This window comes from Procambarus clarkii, chromosome 47 (assembly GCF_040958095.1).
Source record: "Procambarus clarkii isolate CNS0578487 chromosome 47, FALCON_Pclarkii_2.0, whole genome shotgun sequence".
NCBI classification, from domain to species: Eukaryota; Metazoa; Arthropoda; class Malacostraca; order Decapoda; family Cambaridae; genus Procambarus; species Procambarus clarkii.
Window position 1 is genome coordinate 19161009 of NC_091196.1, and position 15585 is coordinate 19176593.

A 15585-nucleotide genomic window follows, 5' to 3' on the forward strand; every position below is an offset into this window, starting at 1 on the left:
TGTCTGGTAGGGTGGTGGTTATAGGTACTGGGCGGCTTGAGACCCTGGTGACCGCCTGCTTCCCTCACCATGCAGAGGCCTCTACAACACCGCCATTACGGCCGAGCGACGACGTTGAATGCACGCACTAGTGTTCCTGGTAATGGTCCAGTGTGTGTTGCCTGGCCGGGTAACACTGTATTGACCAGTTCTTGCGAGAGAGAGCTGGCAGCTGCTGTGTTGCCTGCCAGTTTTTTTTTTTAAGTGAATGGAGTTTTGATCTGATGACCCCCGTCAAATGACAGAACTTAAGTGATTCGTCACACATTGTGGGACAAGTGATTACGCCTGTTAACCATTCATCAAGCTTAAAGTAAGCACACACCTTCCTAAACACTTAGGAAGGTGTGTGTGTGTACTTACCTAGTTGTGTTTGCGGAGGTTGAGCTCTGGCTCTTTGGTCCCGCCTCTCAACTGTCAATCTGTGTGTGTTTCAAATGCTACTGGGTTCTGATTCAATCAATGTCTAGTGTAGACCAGTGTGTTAATTATACGCGTGTTGGGTGCTTATCTGCGTCTAAGGTCAATAGGTGCTATATGGGGTTTTCTACAACTAATTAAGAACTATAACTAGTATGGGGGGAGGGGGTGCGGGGTACCACCAGTCATCTACAAACCTTAATATAGCGTGTTATTAGTGACGGCTGTGACGGTCCGTACCAGCACTGCGGTACGGGAAGTAATGTCACATTATCATGTAGTTCCGGGTTGGGCTGCATGGCTGCAGCTGTTATTATTATAACTGTGTAGATGTGAGTAACTTCCTCAGGCAGCGACACGTTGGGCGTGTTGCTGCGGGCTGCCAGCAGCTGGATGATGTCGGTGCCTCGTGCTTCAAGTTCAAGTACGTTTATTGAGACAACAAAAATACATCTCGAGAGGATAGAGTAGCTTAGGCTATTTCTACCCTTCAACGTCTTGGTTCCCGACTGTCCCTCGCGGTCACTTGTCCCTCCATAGAATCCTTGGGGAATCCGGGTACCTTTGATATCGTTCGTATATGCGCTTTTGTTCTGGTATTGGCCTCCTTAAGTGATATTTAGCGCCTTTTGAATATCCCGCACATTTAAGGGTGTTACATAGCCTCCCCGGCTTGGTGCCTTCTTTTGACAACTATTTTCGTCAGCTGGCTCTCTGGAGACAGCTGAGGGAAGGAGACCCGGTTGTCAAGGGGTTACAGTCTGGTGCTCGTCTTAGATCGAGGTCATCGTCCTTCAAGAAGGAAAGGAAGGAAACTTAGGTGTAAAAGAGAGAGAGAGAGAGAGAGAGAGAGAGAGAGAGAGAGAGAGAGAGAGAGAGAGAGAGAGAGAGAGAGAGAGAGAGAGAGAGAGGGGGAGGTTATCTATCTTGAGATGATTTTGGGGCTTTTTGTTTTAGTGTCCCCGCGGCCCGGTCCTCGACCAGGCCTCCACCCCCAGGAAGCAGCCCGTGACAGCTGACTAACACCCAGGTACCTATTTTACTACTAGGTAACAGGGGCATAGGGTGAAAGAAACTCTGCCCATTGTTTCTCGCCGGCGCCTGGGATCGAACCCAGGACCACAGGATCACAAGTTCAGCGTGCTGTCCGCTCGGCCGACCGGCTCCCATTTACAGGGAGAGTTACATGACTGGTATTATTACTCGTGTCCAAGATTGGAGACCAGACGCTCGAGGTTAGCCTGACCAAACTCCCCCACATGAATCATGTGGGGGAGGGGGGAGTGTCATAGGCCAGTCAGGGTCGACTCTAGTGCCCCACTTAGAGATATATCAGCATCTGGACCCAACTAAATACGAAAATTCGTGCGATTTTCATGAAGTCAAATCTGAAATATTGGTTGCATTGTCCGTTGACGTATTCACAAATTTCAGTGCTTGATAGATAATTTTTAGAGGGAGGAGGGAGGTAGGAGAGGGAGGAAAAGGGAAGATGTTTGAAAAGAGAGGAGAACGGAGAAAGAGAGGGGGCTGTTTCAGGAGAGGGGAGGGCAGGTGGAGAAGGGGAGACAGGCGGAAAGGAAGGATGCGAAGGTCGAGAGGGGGAGGGAGATAGAGAGAGGGGGGGGGGAAGAGACCCAGATACCCATCTAGTGTATATATATATGAAAAGAAATATTCTTGATTATGTGAATTGGCTCTATGGTGAGCCAATTCACGGGCTTCACCATAGCCCGTGCTACATGGACATTTCGTTCCGAGTAGCTAAATCTAACAACATTTTATATGTTAGATTTATAATAACATAAATCTAACAACAACTCAACAGCATTTTTTACTTAATTACGGGCTATTCATGCCCATGCCCCCTCTTGGGTGGCCTATTCATCAATCAATCAATCTTGAATTGAAAAGAAACACATTATTGGCAAGTTGAATACACACACAGTATTTAGCACAAATAAGCGAATTGTATGGACCACACCAACGTATGGAACAGTTTTTAAAAGTGGCAAACTGGGTGGAATGATTTTGTTAAACACGTTAGACAAATACCATCCAGTGTGGGTCACTGTGTGTGGGTGGGGGAGCTCTGGAGCTCGGTCGTGCTCATCGGAGAGGTGCTCATCAGTGGTCCTGGAGGGGGGGGGGAGCTGAGAAGATCTCCCATGATGGCCAGACATGGCAAGTATTGAATTGGTGCTGGAGGCCAGGAGGGAGGGCTGGGAGGCCAGGAGGGAGGCCTGGGCCACGAGTCGTCACACTCTGGGTGGTGGGAAGTAGCACACAGCTGATCAACAGTCGTCGCCGCAACTTTCTGTTGTAATGACCGTCTCTGCTCACACCGGAAGTGGATGCCTGGGAATCAGCCATACGTAGAGGCCTCTGGTGACACACACGCCGCTAATTAACTAGAATAACCCCGCTAGAATAACACACTTTGTTTTTAGCGCGAGGGTTAAACTGAGAAACTGGAAACTAAACAGGTTTTTAACCTTGTTGATCTTAAGGTTAATATAATGCACTGAGAGAAAGTGGGGTTAATAAACTGTCGTGGGAAGGAGGATGGAGGGTGGATGGGTACTTTTTGTATATTTGGGGGGATTAGGGGAACGTGAGGAGAAACTTAAATAAATAGTCAACTGTTCGGTGGCTGGTGGCTTTCAGGCGGGCTTTTTTCCACTACGGGCTCACCATAGCCCGTGCTACTTGCCCTGCTCCTGTGCCAGGTAAGTCCACTACGGGGTCACCATAGCCCGTGCTACTTGCCCCGCTCCTGTGCCAGGTAAGTCCACTACGGGCTCACCATAGCCCGTGCTACTTGCCCCGCTCCTGTGCCAGGTAAGTTACGGGCTCACCATAGCCCGTGCTACTTGGAACTTGTTCCGAGTAGCTGAATCTATAACAGCAACAACAGGTGGCTGGTCGACAGGTGGGTAATCACTGGGAGGACAGAAGAAAATGTATATATGCTGTTTAGCATTGTAAATGTGTGGCCACGTCTGTGGTAGAAAATAATAATAATAAAAAAAACTGGTTGTAAACACGGGAGGTGGGGGGGGGGGTGTCTACACACTTCCTCGTGAAGGTATTTGTCTTAAGATTGTGTCGTCATCTTCCCCCGTGATCCACGTTTACAGTTTTATGATTACGAGTTAAAACCTCTTGTGGAATTATCTGAATGGTTAATTTTAGCTTCAGAAAAGTCAGAAGGTTAATTTCATAATTATCAGAGGGAACTTGTAGAGTGTAACGATGTTGTAACGTTAATGTAAGGCAGGGCGGAAGCTTCACAAGATTGCTCAGGTGTTATGACACTTGTCAATCATCTCCAAGCAAGACCACTCCCCCCCCCCCCCACTTGTTACTGACTTCACCTTCTTGAGGTTATCTTGAGATGATTTCGGAGCTTTTAGTGTCCCCGCGGCCCGGTCCTCGACCAGGCCTCCGCCCCCAGGAAGCAGCCCGTGACAGCTGACTAACACCCAGGTACCTATTTTACTGCTAGGTAACAGGGGCATAGGGTTAAAGAAACTCTGCCCATTGTTTCTCGCCGGCGCCCGGGATCGAACCCGGGACTACAGGATCACACGTCCAGTGTGCTGTCCGCTCGGCCGACCGGCTCCCTTACTCAAGCCTCGCTCCCCCCCCCCCAGCCTCCCCCAATGTCACCATCACCACAACTGTCCCTGTGGTTGCTCCTCTTATTTTTTTTTTTTAATTTAAGACTTGGGTTCATTAAGCATGTCATTGAGGTACTTGGTGTAACTGCAAGTAAGAGCTGTTATCCTACATCAGCTCACCTGAAGCCTGCCCTTAGTGTTAGGGAGTGGGTAAAAGAACAGAAGACTTTTGACTTCAGTTAGCAGGCAGAGAGCTTTCCACCTTGTACAAAATTCAGATGAATAACGGGGAGGGGGGGCAGAGACACCAGGAAAGGGGTGCATGAAGGCTAGTATACTGTAACATCCAGTGGAGTGAGTGAGTGTGTGTGTGTGTGTGTGTGTGTGTGTGTGTGTGTGTGTGTGTGTGTGTGTGTGTGTGGTGTGTGGTGTGTGTGTGTGTGTGTGTGTTACATATATAACAGGGTTACACGCTTGATCATAACAAGGTTATCGTGAATGACCGAACTCACTAAAGCCCGTGCTACATGGACATTCCGTTCTGAGTAGCTAAATCTAAAAACGAGAAGAAGCGTGATCTTGTAGGGACATATGTGCATAGATTTATACCTACACCTTGTTAGTTAATTAATCTGCCGGGAGAGACGCGAGGAACAGGTCACCAGCATCTGGTGGAACTACTTACCCAGGACCAGGCGACTTGACGGCGCCAGTGACCCGCCAACTGTGTCGCTCTTGTTGTTTAAGATTCAGCTACTGGGAACAAAGTTCCAAGTAGCACGGGCTATGGTGAGCCCGTAGTGGACTTACTGGGCACAGGAGCGGGGCTGAAACTTGGTGTCTGGCTTTACACTCTCAGCCCCTATGTATCCTCCACCACCAGGACCACTACCTCAGACCAGTCACTGCCAAGGTTGAGGTTAAATTGAATCTCATCTCATCTCACGAGAGGAGTAACTAGGGATGTACATTTGTCAGTGTTTCTCACTCTCCCACGAGCGTGATGTCTCAGGGCTGTGGAGTGGAGAGCCTTCTGCTGTTTACATCCACTCACTAACACACTCATCATGCTGCTAGTACCTAGGTTCTAAAATAAATAAATATATAATATTTTATTTATTTATTAATTTATTATTTATTTTTTATTTATTTATTATTCATTTATTATTTATTATTTATTATTGTTATTACTAGATGAACCTTGAGGCGTTTGTTAAAACAGGAACGAGAGAAGTGTGTGGAGAGGTAGATAAACAGAGGCTTGTTAGAATGCAATAGCTCATAGTACTTTAAATAATTGGTTTCCCCACTATCGGAAGGCTGTTATGCCTATCAAAGTTGCCTAAGCTGGCTGACCTTCCTTCACGATTCACCCCACAACAGTTCTCGAATTCCCGGGTACCTATTTACCGACAGGTGAACAGAGATATCAGGTGAATAGGAAATGGTGCTAAATGTTTATCAGGCTGCGAGAATGGAACCTTTCCTATGCGATCCGACCATCTGAATATGTACAAATATTGTACAAGTTCAAGTATGTTAATTGAGACAAGAAAGAAATACATCTCAAAGGGATAGAGTAGCTTAGGCTATTTCTACCCCCCCCCCCCCGTATATTGTACAAATATTCAGGATATGTGGCAATTACATATCGACGTTATCACACACAGAGATCACACTAACGTGATGCATCAAATGAACAAATTCACAAGGGCCGTGACGAGGATTCGAACCTGCGTCCGGGAGCATCCCAGACACTGCATTTGTTCATATCGACGTTAATTTGTAAATGAGGTTATTCCTGAGAAGAAAAACACTGAGGAGATATCACCAGTGATCTATCATATAGGCTACTAGTTGGGTTAAAATGTCCTGTTCTTTAAGGTGGTATCTTCCTTCTCAAAGATGGGTGGTACTCTGATGGTTATTTATGATAATAACTAATACATTTATTACATGTTATAATTTGGCGCATTTATACAAATTATAAATACAATCATGAGCTTATTGACCAACAATAAAGTATCATTTAGTCTGTGTAAAACTTGGAGATGAGGATGAGATACATGTCGTTGATATGTATCAGGCTTTGTCTCCTTAGAGGCCTATAAAGATGGTGACCCTCGGGTAAAGATGCCAGGTAAATTGACTTTAAGATTAAGCTACTCCAAGAGATGGCACGGGCATGAGTATCCCGCAAGATGAGGTAAATTCCTTGTGGGAGTGTGTATATTCCACAGGATCTCCTATGTCTGGGGGAAAAAAAAAGTTACAGCTCCGCTCCTATGCTAGGCAAGTCCAGAACGGGCTCACCATAGCCCGTGCTACTTTGAAATTTTTGTTCAGAGTAGCTGAATCTAAAACAACCTATGTCTGGCTTACGGGTTATTCTTGCCCGTGCCACCTTTTGGGTGGCTTAATCTTAATTAATCAATTTATGTCTAGCCTTTATGATCTATTCTTGCCCTATGCTATGTCAATCAATCATAGCCTTTAGGAGCTATTCATGCCCGTGCCACCTCTTGGGTAGGCTTAATCTTAATCAATCATCTATGTCCTTCTGAAGAGACTCCTTCATCAGATTTCTTCTGAAGATGTATTAATATAGGAAAGTACTTAAGGAAATTCCTGTTTCAATTTTCCTCCGTGGACTGACACTGTCACATTTTTAATCACGTGTTTTATTTTCGTGATATACACACACCTATGTCTAGCCTTTAGGGGCTATTCATGCCCGTGCCACCTCTTGGGGTGGCTTAATCTTCAAGTTGTGTGTGGCAGGGACAGGTGACGGTGAAGGGGGTGACTGTGGGACGGGGCGGGGTGAGGTGGCTTGGGTGCTCCCGGCGCATCCTCCCGCAGTTGCTCTCTGACCGCTGACGGGCGAGTACAGTCGCTCCCCGCCCTGTCCGTTCTGCCTGTACCAATCAACTGTACTTAGTGGTGCTGGTCGTGTTCGCTCTTCGTGCTGCATCCTCCCTTAATTGTCAAATGTATGTTTCGTCTGTTAATGTTATACTAAGCAAAGTGCAAGCGACGTCAATGGCTGCCTAAATGAAAATTAATTTATAACTGGGGGACATAAATTGACGAGTATGTGCAAGTGTCTTGACATGGGAAGTTTTCCGTCTTAGAAAAGAAACCCCCTTTTGTTTTTGTGGAAATAAGTGAAGTGTTTTGCTTCTTTTAAGCTTGAAGTTGTTAATATATTTTGTTGTTGTTAATTTGTTCTTGCTGCACATGTTATGGGTGGCAATAACTTGGCGTAGCGCAAATTTCTTGTCTTGTTTTTAAATAGACCATATCATTGTAAACCAATATTGTAAACCACTCGCAAATATGTAAAAATATATAAGATAATATAAAAACCCCACACTTGTGGATTTGTGAAATTGGTGTAAGGAATTTACAGTAAGTCTTTAGCGTTCTCCCGAGTGCTTTCTCAAGGTCTGAATGTGTGATTAGGACGAGACTTGCATCTTAGCGTCTAATAGTCAATTCATTAGATGTTGAGATGTAAGTCTGGTCCTAATCTCACACTCAGACCTTGATAAAACACTCAGGAGAGTGTGAAAGACTGTGTAAATTGCTTACGTAAATTTCACATATACACAACTGTTGGTTTTTATCCTAATGTCTGAGAGACGACATTACTATTACTAATATATAAGATGTAATTACACTACATTTTGGTAAGTCAAACACGATTTGGACCCAGCTTAATGGAATCAGATGAACCCCTTATCAATAAAATCTGAATAAACATTAGGCTTTAAGTTGATTATTAAATTCCACGAATTATGTCAGGATCAATGACCTTATAAACTACTACAGTATAATTACAGTCGATCTCGTGTTCATATTTTTGAATTTGCATCGTGAAGCACCAAGATGAATGATAAGGGGGACAGGATGAACAACCCAGCGGGTTTTCTTCCTATTGGGGAGTGTTGTACATGCTGCTATGGCGGTGTGTCCACTCACAAGATGAGTGGCGCTGCCCAATAAACTCGCCCCTCGGGGCAAAATTTAAATTTTGATAAGGGGGGGCTCGATTTTTTCTCTCACTCCAGAAATTCTTGAAACATTTGTGTGTTGAGCATTTGGAATGTTATAACTTGGCAATATTTGCAGCGTGTGGCCCAGTTCCGCTACCATTATTGTGGGTTCCATTGTTTGGGGGGTGTCATTGTGACGCATCAACTCTGCTGGTTGTAACCCGCCTCTTGTATCGTGTCAACTACGTGCATGCCACAGATTGTTATTATATACATACACACATTATATATATATATATATATTATATATATTATATATATATATATATATATATATATATATAAATAATATAATATATATATATATATATTAATATAATATATATATATATATATATATATATATAATATATATATATATTATATTATATATATATATATTATATATATATATATATATATATTATATATAATATATATATATATTATATATATATATATATATATATATATATATATATATATATATATATATATATATATATATAATATATATATATATATATATATATATATATATATATATATATTAATATAATATATATATATATTGACAGTGTCAGACCACGGAGGAAAATTGAAACAGGAATTTCCTCCGTTATCTGACACTGTCACATTTTTAATCACGTGTTTTATTTTTCGTGATTTACACACACGTCTATATATATATTTGTGTGTGTGAGTGAGCAACAATGATCCAAAACGCTGATATAAGTATGCTAAAAAAATTATTCAAATATATATTCCAATATTAGATGGGGCTGGTCCCAAACCTGCACACAGAAATAACACCACATGAGACCAGGAGGCATGGCAGGATGTGCAGAATAAATACCCTCGTTGAAAAGCAGAGGTGCAATAGGTACTCTGAGAGAGAACTCTATCAACATCAGAGTCCCTAGACTGTTCAACACGTTTACACTACACAGAATGTAACTAACTGGCCGACCCTCTCAGTACTCAAGAGAGAACTTTGATAAAAGATACCCGATCAACCAGGCTGTGACTCATACGTCAGGCTGCGAGCAGCCGCGTCCAAAAGTCTGGTTGACCAGTCCAGCAACCAAGAGGCCTGGTAAAGAACTGGGTCGTGGGGACGTTGAGCCCTGAAATTATCACAAGGTAATGCTGATCTAAGAAAGGAAATAAATGCTCTGTATTTCCCTCGCCAAGGCAATGGGTCCCCCACAATTGCACCAGTGGTGATATTCCTCTTGTTCATAAAACATTATTTCACAAAGATGGAGCCAGTTTGAGTGGCCAAAACCCCTCGTGTAAACTAAAGTGTTGTCAACACGTCATGTTTGCTCAGCTCGGATTGAGGACAATATTGCCAGGAGGCAGATGATGGTGCAGACGACCACCACCGGAACTGATGTCGTGTTTATCTCGGCGCACTACATGTTTTTGGCATCTTTGTGGTTGTATCGAGGTGGGGGTGTTAGATCTTCGACCACCCTACACACTTGAAGTGATAATTTCCTTTATGAATAAAGTATGGTAATTATCAGAAGGCGGAAAGTCAGTATGATTATATAGCAGTTGGGAGGGGTTATTGGGACAGTGGGATGGAATACGTGGGACGGATGTGTGAAGGAATGTTGCCCAACCTCGGAGCCGGTCGGCCGAGCGGACAGCACGCTGGACTTGTGATCCTGTGGTCCCTGGTTCGATCCCGGGCGCCGGCGAGAAACAATGGGCAGCGGGGGCAAAACAATGCCGCGGGGACACTAAAAAGCCCCGAAATCATCTCAAGATTAACCTCTTGGAGCATCAGGAATGAACGTTGAAGCTACTGAGTCTTAGTTGTGTCGACCAGTTCTGGACTTTATTTGTGCCGACCAGCCCTAAATGGATGGAGTAGAGAAGGGAGGACGGACTAGATAAAGGTCCAGGATAGGTAGAGTTACTTAAACTTTACACGAGTGGGTTGGGTTATTTGTTCTCAGTGACGTTATTGTAACTTTACAATGAAAGCTTTGTGTACAGTGGGAGGTTGGGGGTTGACATTATTAGTTCCTTGCTAAGATAACCCCCCCCCAACTACTGGTGTGCCCCCTGGTGGTCAACCTGGGTACTATCGCATTGTTGGCTTAAAGTGAGAGTATTTAATTCACGGGATCCGTGCTACATGGACATTTCGTTCAGAGTAGCTAAATCTAAAACAACAACAACAACAACAACAACAGTATTTAATTCTAGCTGTTTAAGTGTTTATATCAACACGTAAGAAACTAGATTAGCTAGTAACTAGTATCAGCTATATCAACCAAGTCTTCATTATCTCTAGAAAGTCTAGTCCAGTCTATATCTAGACTTGGTTAGCACACAACGTAGTTCTAGATTTAACTCAAGACACTGCACTGCCCCCCATAAAGGCTTAGCCATAGGAAGGAAAACAATTACTAGTATAATGGAAATAGAGGATGTGTGTTGAGCGCCTGGTGCCCCACCCACATAGCCAGTCACAGCCCCGCTCCTGTGCCAGGTAAGTCCACTACGGGCTCACCATAGCCCGTGCTACTTGCAACTTTTGGTTCCCAGGAGCTAAATCTAAAACCACCACCCCACCCGCGTGAACCAAACAAGCAGATCGTTAAGAGGTACAATTACCAGTGATGCGGGAAATTAGCATGTTGGCGCGCTTTATTAAATACACGTTGCTTGCCCGGGACTCTTGGGTAGGTTGAGTGAGCGTGGCGTCCAGTAACTAGTGGCCGCCCTGTACGTTATCCCTGGGGAATGTTGTGGAGATCCCCAGCACGGCCACCTTACCTGCTCTCGTTGTTGTTGTTATAGATTCAGCTACTCAGAACAAGTTCCAAGTAGCACGGGCTATGGTGAGCCCGTAGTAGACTTACCTGGCACAGGAGCGGGGCTGTGCTACTACCTGCTCTCACTTCACAAACGTTGACCTCGCTATAAGGAAGGGTTTAAATAGCCTAAGCTACTGTTATCTTGATATGTATCTTAATGTCTCGATAAATTAACTTGAGCCTCTCTGTGGTAGTGGCTCGGGCCCCATTACTAGGACATTCATGGTGCCTGAGCTATTATGCTTGACTGAGATAGGACAACCCATCCTAGACCAAGCTCGTCCAGGCTACGGCCGACCCCAAAGGTCCATACAAAATGTTTTCGTTTAATTAAACAAAAACTATTTTCTCAAATGTAAATTAATATATATTATGTGCATAACTGGGCTTAGGTGCTTTTGGGTCTGTTGGTAATTACTCGTATTTGGAGTGTTGGCCAAATCACCTGAAAGCCCACAAGGTTCTTTATTGCATCCTGGTGAGTAGGGTGCATCTCTATCCCTGCTCCTTTGTTCAGCCAAATCTTATACTGAATCTTACTTTCGACGCTTTCCTTTGCTTTCTACCCGAGAGGTACTCCCTCGCCTCCCCGCAGTACTTATCCAATTACGAGCGTTCTGACGTTTATATAGGAGCCACTTGTGCGGGACGGAATCAAACGCTTTCTGCAATCAAGGCATTAAGAGTCGGCCCTTGTCTCTTCTGTTGTATCACTGGCATTGGTCGTAGAGCTCTTTTAAGATTAGTTTGACGACCTACCTTCACTAAAGCCACGTTGGTGGCCAGATATATATTAGATTTAGTAAGTGTTGTGATGAGTTGCTCCGGGACCTTGTAGGAATGAATGTCCATGACGCTGGTCTGTAGTTCAGTGGTTCGTGTCCTCTTGTATAGTGGCCACATTTGTTACTATATGTGGTAAATTCATTTGTTTGCAATGTGGAGTTGAACACTGCACGTGTCGGTGTGTAGGGTGAATATCAGTGGAGAGAGAGAAGGGAGGCAGGTGTGTGTGGTGGGGATGGGATGGAAAAAACGTTCAGGAGCGCCTCGCTCCGAATTTTAATCACCTTTCCCTCCCTATCTTTTCCCGCCTCGCCCTCCCTTTTCTCCCGCCACGCCCTCCCCATCTCTCCCGCCACGCCCTCCTCATCTCTTCCTGCCCTGTCTTCCCCATCTTTCCCGCCCCATCTTCCTTTCTGGCCAACCTCGTGACGCTCTGGTCACTTCTTTAACATGGTACACGACCATTTATGCAGCTACCCTTGACTAAACAGTTATAGTTTATGTCAAGAATATCTGTAATACTGAAATCCCTATCCCGCAGGATGGTTAGTCATACATGGGCAAGTGGTCAATAGTCTGCACTGGCAAACTTTGGGTGCATTATGATGATATTCCTCAACAACACGAGCCTGGATTGTAATTGAAAGCCTGAAAGTAATTGCAAAGCTGCCGGGCACCAAATAATTTCTAATATTGAAGATGTAAGGTCCCTTGTGACTTTAATGCAAAGATTAATGTTGGGAATATGGGGATTGATGGGGGAAGTATCCAGTTCTTCTCTTAATGCTGATTCCAAGTGAGTCTAAAGGACACCAAGAAAGATCCATAAGACTTGATTCTACATTATATATTGTGCAACGTAGGGGTGGGAGGGGGGGTGATTGATTAAATGCAGAGCGAGGTAATCAACTTGGGATGTAATAAACATCGTGTAAAATAGTAGAGTATAGACAATCAACTTGAGAATGGTCCAAGATGGACCGAAACGTCGTCGTCGTCCCTTCACCTTCTAGTGTGTGGTCTGATCAACATACTTTAGCCACGTTATTGTGACTCATCGCCTGCAGTAGAGTATATTTAACATTGACAGTTGAGAGGCGGGACCAAAGAGCTCTCTGCTCTTTGATAACCCCAAGATGCCAGCACGATGGCTTTATCAATATTCTTAACCCCCTTAGAGTGTCAGTGTTGATAACCTGGTATGTGTTGTTAAGCTTGTGTCATTTGGTCCTGTTGAAGCCTCGCCTTAGCTGCAACCTCTTGCCAGTTGCTCACTCTCCATACACTGACTCTTCCTGGGTATATTGGTAGAAAGTGCCAGTGAAGTGTGTTCGCGCGCGCATATTGCCCAGGCAGATAGAAAACGGTGGTGTGCGCGCGCATGTGTGCGCATACTTGGGTGCGCACGTGCGTGCGAAGGAACAACTGTTAGTTACACAAGTAAGGCCAGTCAAAGACATTCATCTCAGCCACTGGTGCTGCTCACCTGCCTCTCAACCGTTAGGGACGTTGCTTGTCACCCCCACAACCGTTAGGGCCGTTGCTTGTCACCCACACAACCGTTAGGGCCGTTGTTTGTCACCCACACAACCGTTAGGGCCGTTGTTTGTCACCCACACAACCGTTAGGGACGTTGCTTGTCACCCCCACAACCGTTAGGGACGGTGCTTGTCACCCACACAACCGTTAGGGCCGTTGCTTGTCACCCACACAACCGTTAGGGCCGTTGCTTGTCACCCACACAACCGTTAGGGCCGTTGTTTGTCACCCACACAACCGTTAGGGCCGTTGTTTGTCACCCACACAACCGTTAGGGACGTTGCTTGTCACCCCCACAACCGTTAGGGCCGTTGTTTGTCACCCACACAACCGTTAGGGCCGTTGTTTGTCACCCACACAACCGTTAGGGCCGTTGTTTGTCACCCACACAACCGTTAGAGGACGTTGCTTGTCACCCACACAACCGTTAGGGACGTTGTTTGTCACCCACACAACCGTTAGAGGACGTTGCTTGTCACCCACACAACCGTTAGGGACGTTGTTTGTCACCCACACAACCGTTAGAGGACGTTGCTTGTCACCCACACAACCGTTAGGAACCTTGTTTGTCACCCACACAACCGTTAGGGACGTTGTTTGTCACCCACACGACCGGTAGGGACGTTGTCACCCACACAACCGTTAGGGACGTTGTTTGTCACCCACACAACCGTTAGGGACGGTGCTTGTCACCCCCACAACCGTTAGGGACGTTGTTTGTCACCCCCAAGCAAACTATTGGGTGCCGCACACTACCAGATGCCACTAGGCCTACGGTATACATAGTGCGAGTATACTAAGCTTCATTAGTCTCCGGCTGGAGGGGCTGGGTGCCTCGTGGCACCTGTTGTGACGAAAGCCAGGAGAGATGGCACTATCAGGGTGTCAGGAAGGGGCCACTTCCGGTGTGGTGGTGGTGGGGGGGAGCCGGAGGAGGCAGGAGTCCTCCATTAGTGTGGCGCGGCTCTTGTGCCTCTCCTATTACCCGTCACGCCAAGCTAAGCAATTGTATATGGAGTTGATGAGTCACAATAACGTGGCTAAAGTATGATGACAAGACCACACACTAGAAGGTGAAGGGACGACGACGTTTCGGTCCGTTCTGGACCATTCTCAAGTTGATTGAGAATGGTCCAGGACGGACCGAAACGTCGTCGTCCCTTCACATTCTAGTGTGTGCTCTGGTCATCAATTGTATAAGGAGTTGCACCTACATGAAGCTGGGTCCTTGTACCTCAACTTGGTCGGTGATGGCAACACGGGGCTATACCTCAACTTGGTCGGTGATGGCAACACGGGGCTATACTGAGTTCAGCTAAACTTTCAGGCACTCGAAAATATTAGCGTTTGTAAATGTTATAATTTTAGGTTTTTGTTCACGCCAAATTATATTGTAAGTGTTGATGAGAGATGATTCAAAATTCATGTTTTAATCCAGTGGGCTTTGGCAGAGTAATTTATTTGTACTTTTATTTACTGATATATATACAAGAAGGTACATTGGGATTGTGAGGATACATAGCATAGTGATTACAATCTTGTAAAGCCACTAGTACGCGCAGCGTTTCGGGCAGTTAGTTTGCTAATTAATGACCGTTATTGACTTGTAATAAGTCAAGTACAATTTGATATTAAGCCTGTTGCAATGTGTGTGGATATATTGTGGGTTAATAATTAGTTACAGCGTGTCGGGGTACAATGTGACAGGCAACGTGTGACAGGCAGCACAGTGTGAAAGTCACTGCTGACCGTTGTATTGTGCCTGCGGCTACACCTTGTCACCGGGAGCGTGACGCAGTTGGTGCTTGTGGGGGGGGGGGTAGGAAGGGGGTTATACTTCCTGTCATGACCTCTTGCCACACTAACCACCCTAATAAGTCTGGTCTGTGTGTCCTCTCTCACCCCCTCCGCTCCTTTCTCCATCTTGCTCCTGCCTCCCCATTCACATTGTTATTAGTGGTATTGAACTCTGTATCCCTGGAAACACAAACCGTAACTGTGTCTGTTTTCCGCTTGTTACAACTTGTAATAAAGTTGTTATATCTTGGCTTAACGTGTTTATGACGTATTTGAATGTTGTTACAACTTTCTATATTGGTTGTTATAACTGGTTAGGTGGTGTTAAAACTTGTTCGAACGTTGTACCAACGTCGTAATTTCAGGTGTGTGTGTGTTTGGCGGGTATATAGAACTATAGAATTCTGGACAGGATGGCCGTGACTAAAGGTTGGCAACTATGGCACTCTTGCTGTGCCTCCTGTAATGAATCTTATGATCTCGTTAGCGCAGCTCCCAGTTGCGTTG

The 15585-nt window shown here is 45.1% G+C and overlaps 1 protein-coding gene across 3 annotated transcripts in view; it reads left to right on the top strand.

Annotated features, from left to right (window-relative positions):
• sn (fascin domain-containing protein singed) overlaps positions 1-15585 on the top strand; it is a 139311-nt gene that overhangs the window by 94778 nt on the left and 28948 nt on the right. Inside the window, exon 1 of one of the 3 annotated variants that reach the window (XM_045749763.2) lies at positions 6904-7075. The exons of the other annotated variants lie outside the window; for them this stretch is intronic. The gene's annotated coding sequence lies outside the window, so the exon portion shown is untranslated. Of the gene's footprint in view, positions 1-6903; positions 7076-15585 lie in introns of those variants that run through there. 3 annotated transcript variants of the gene reach the window in all.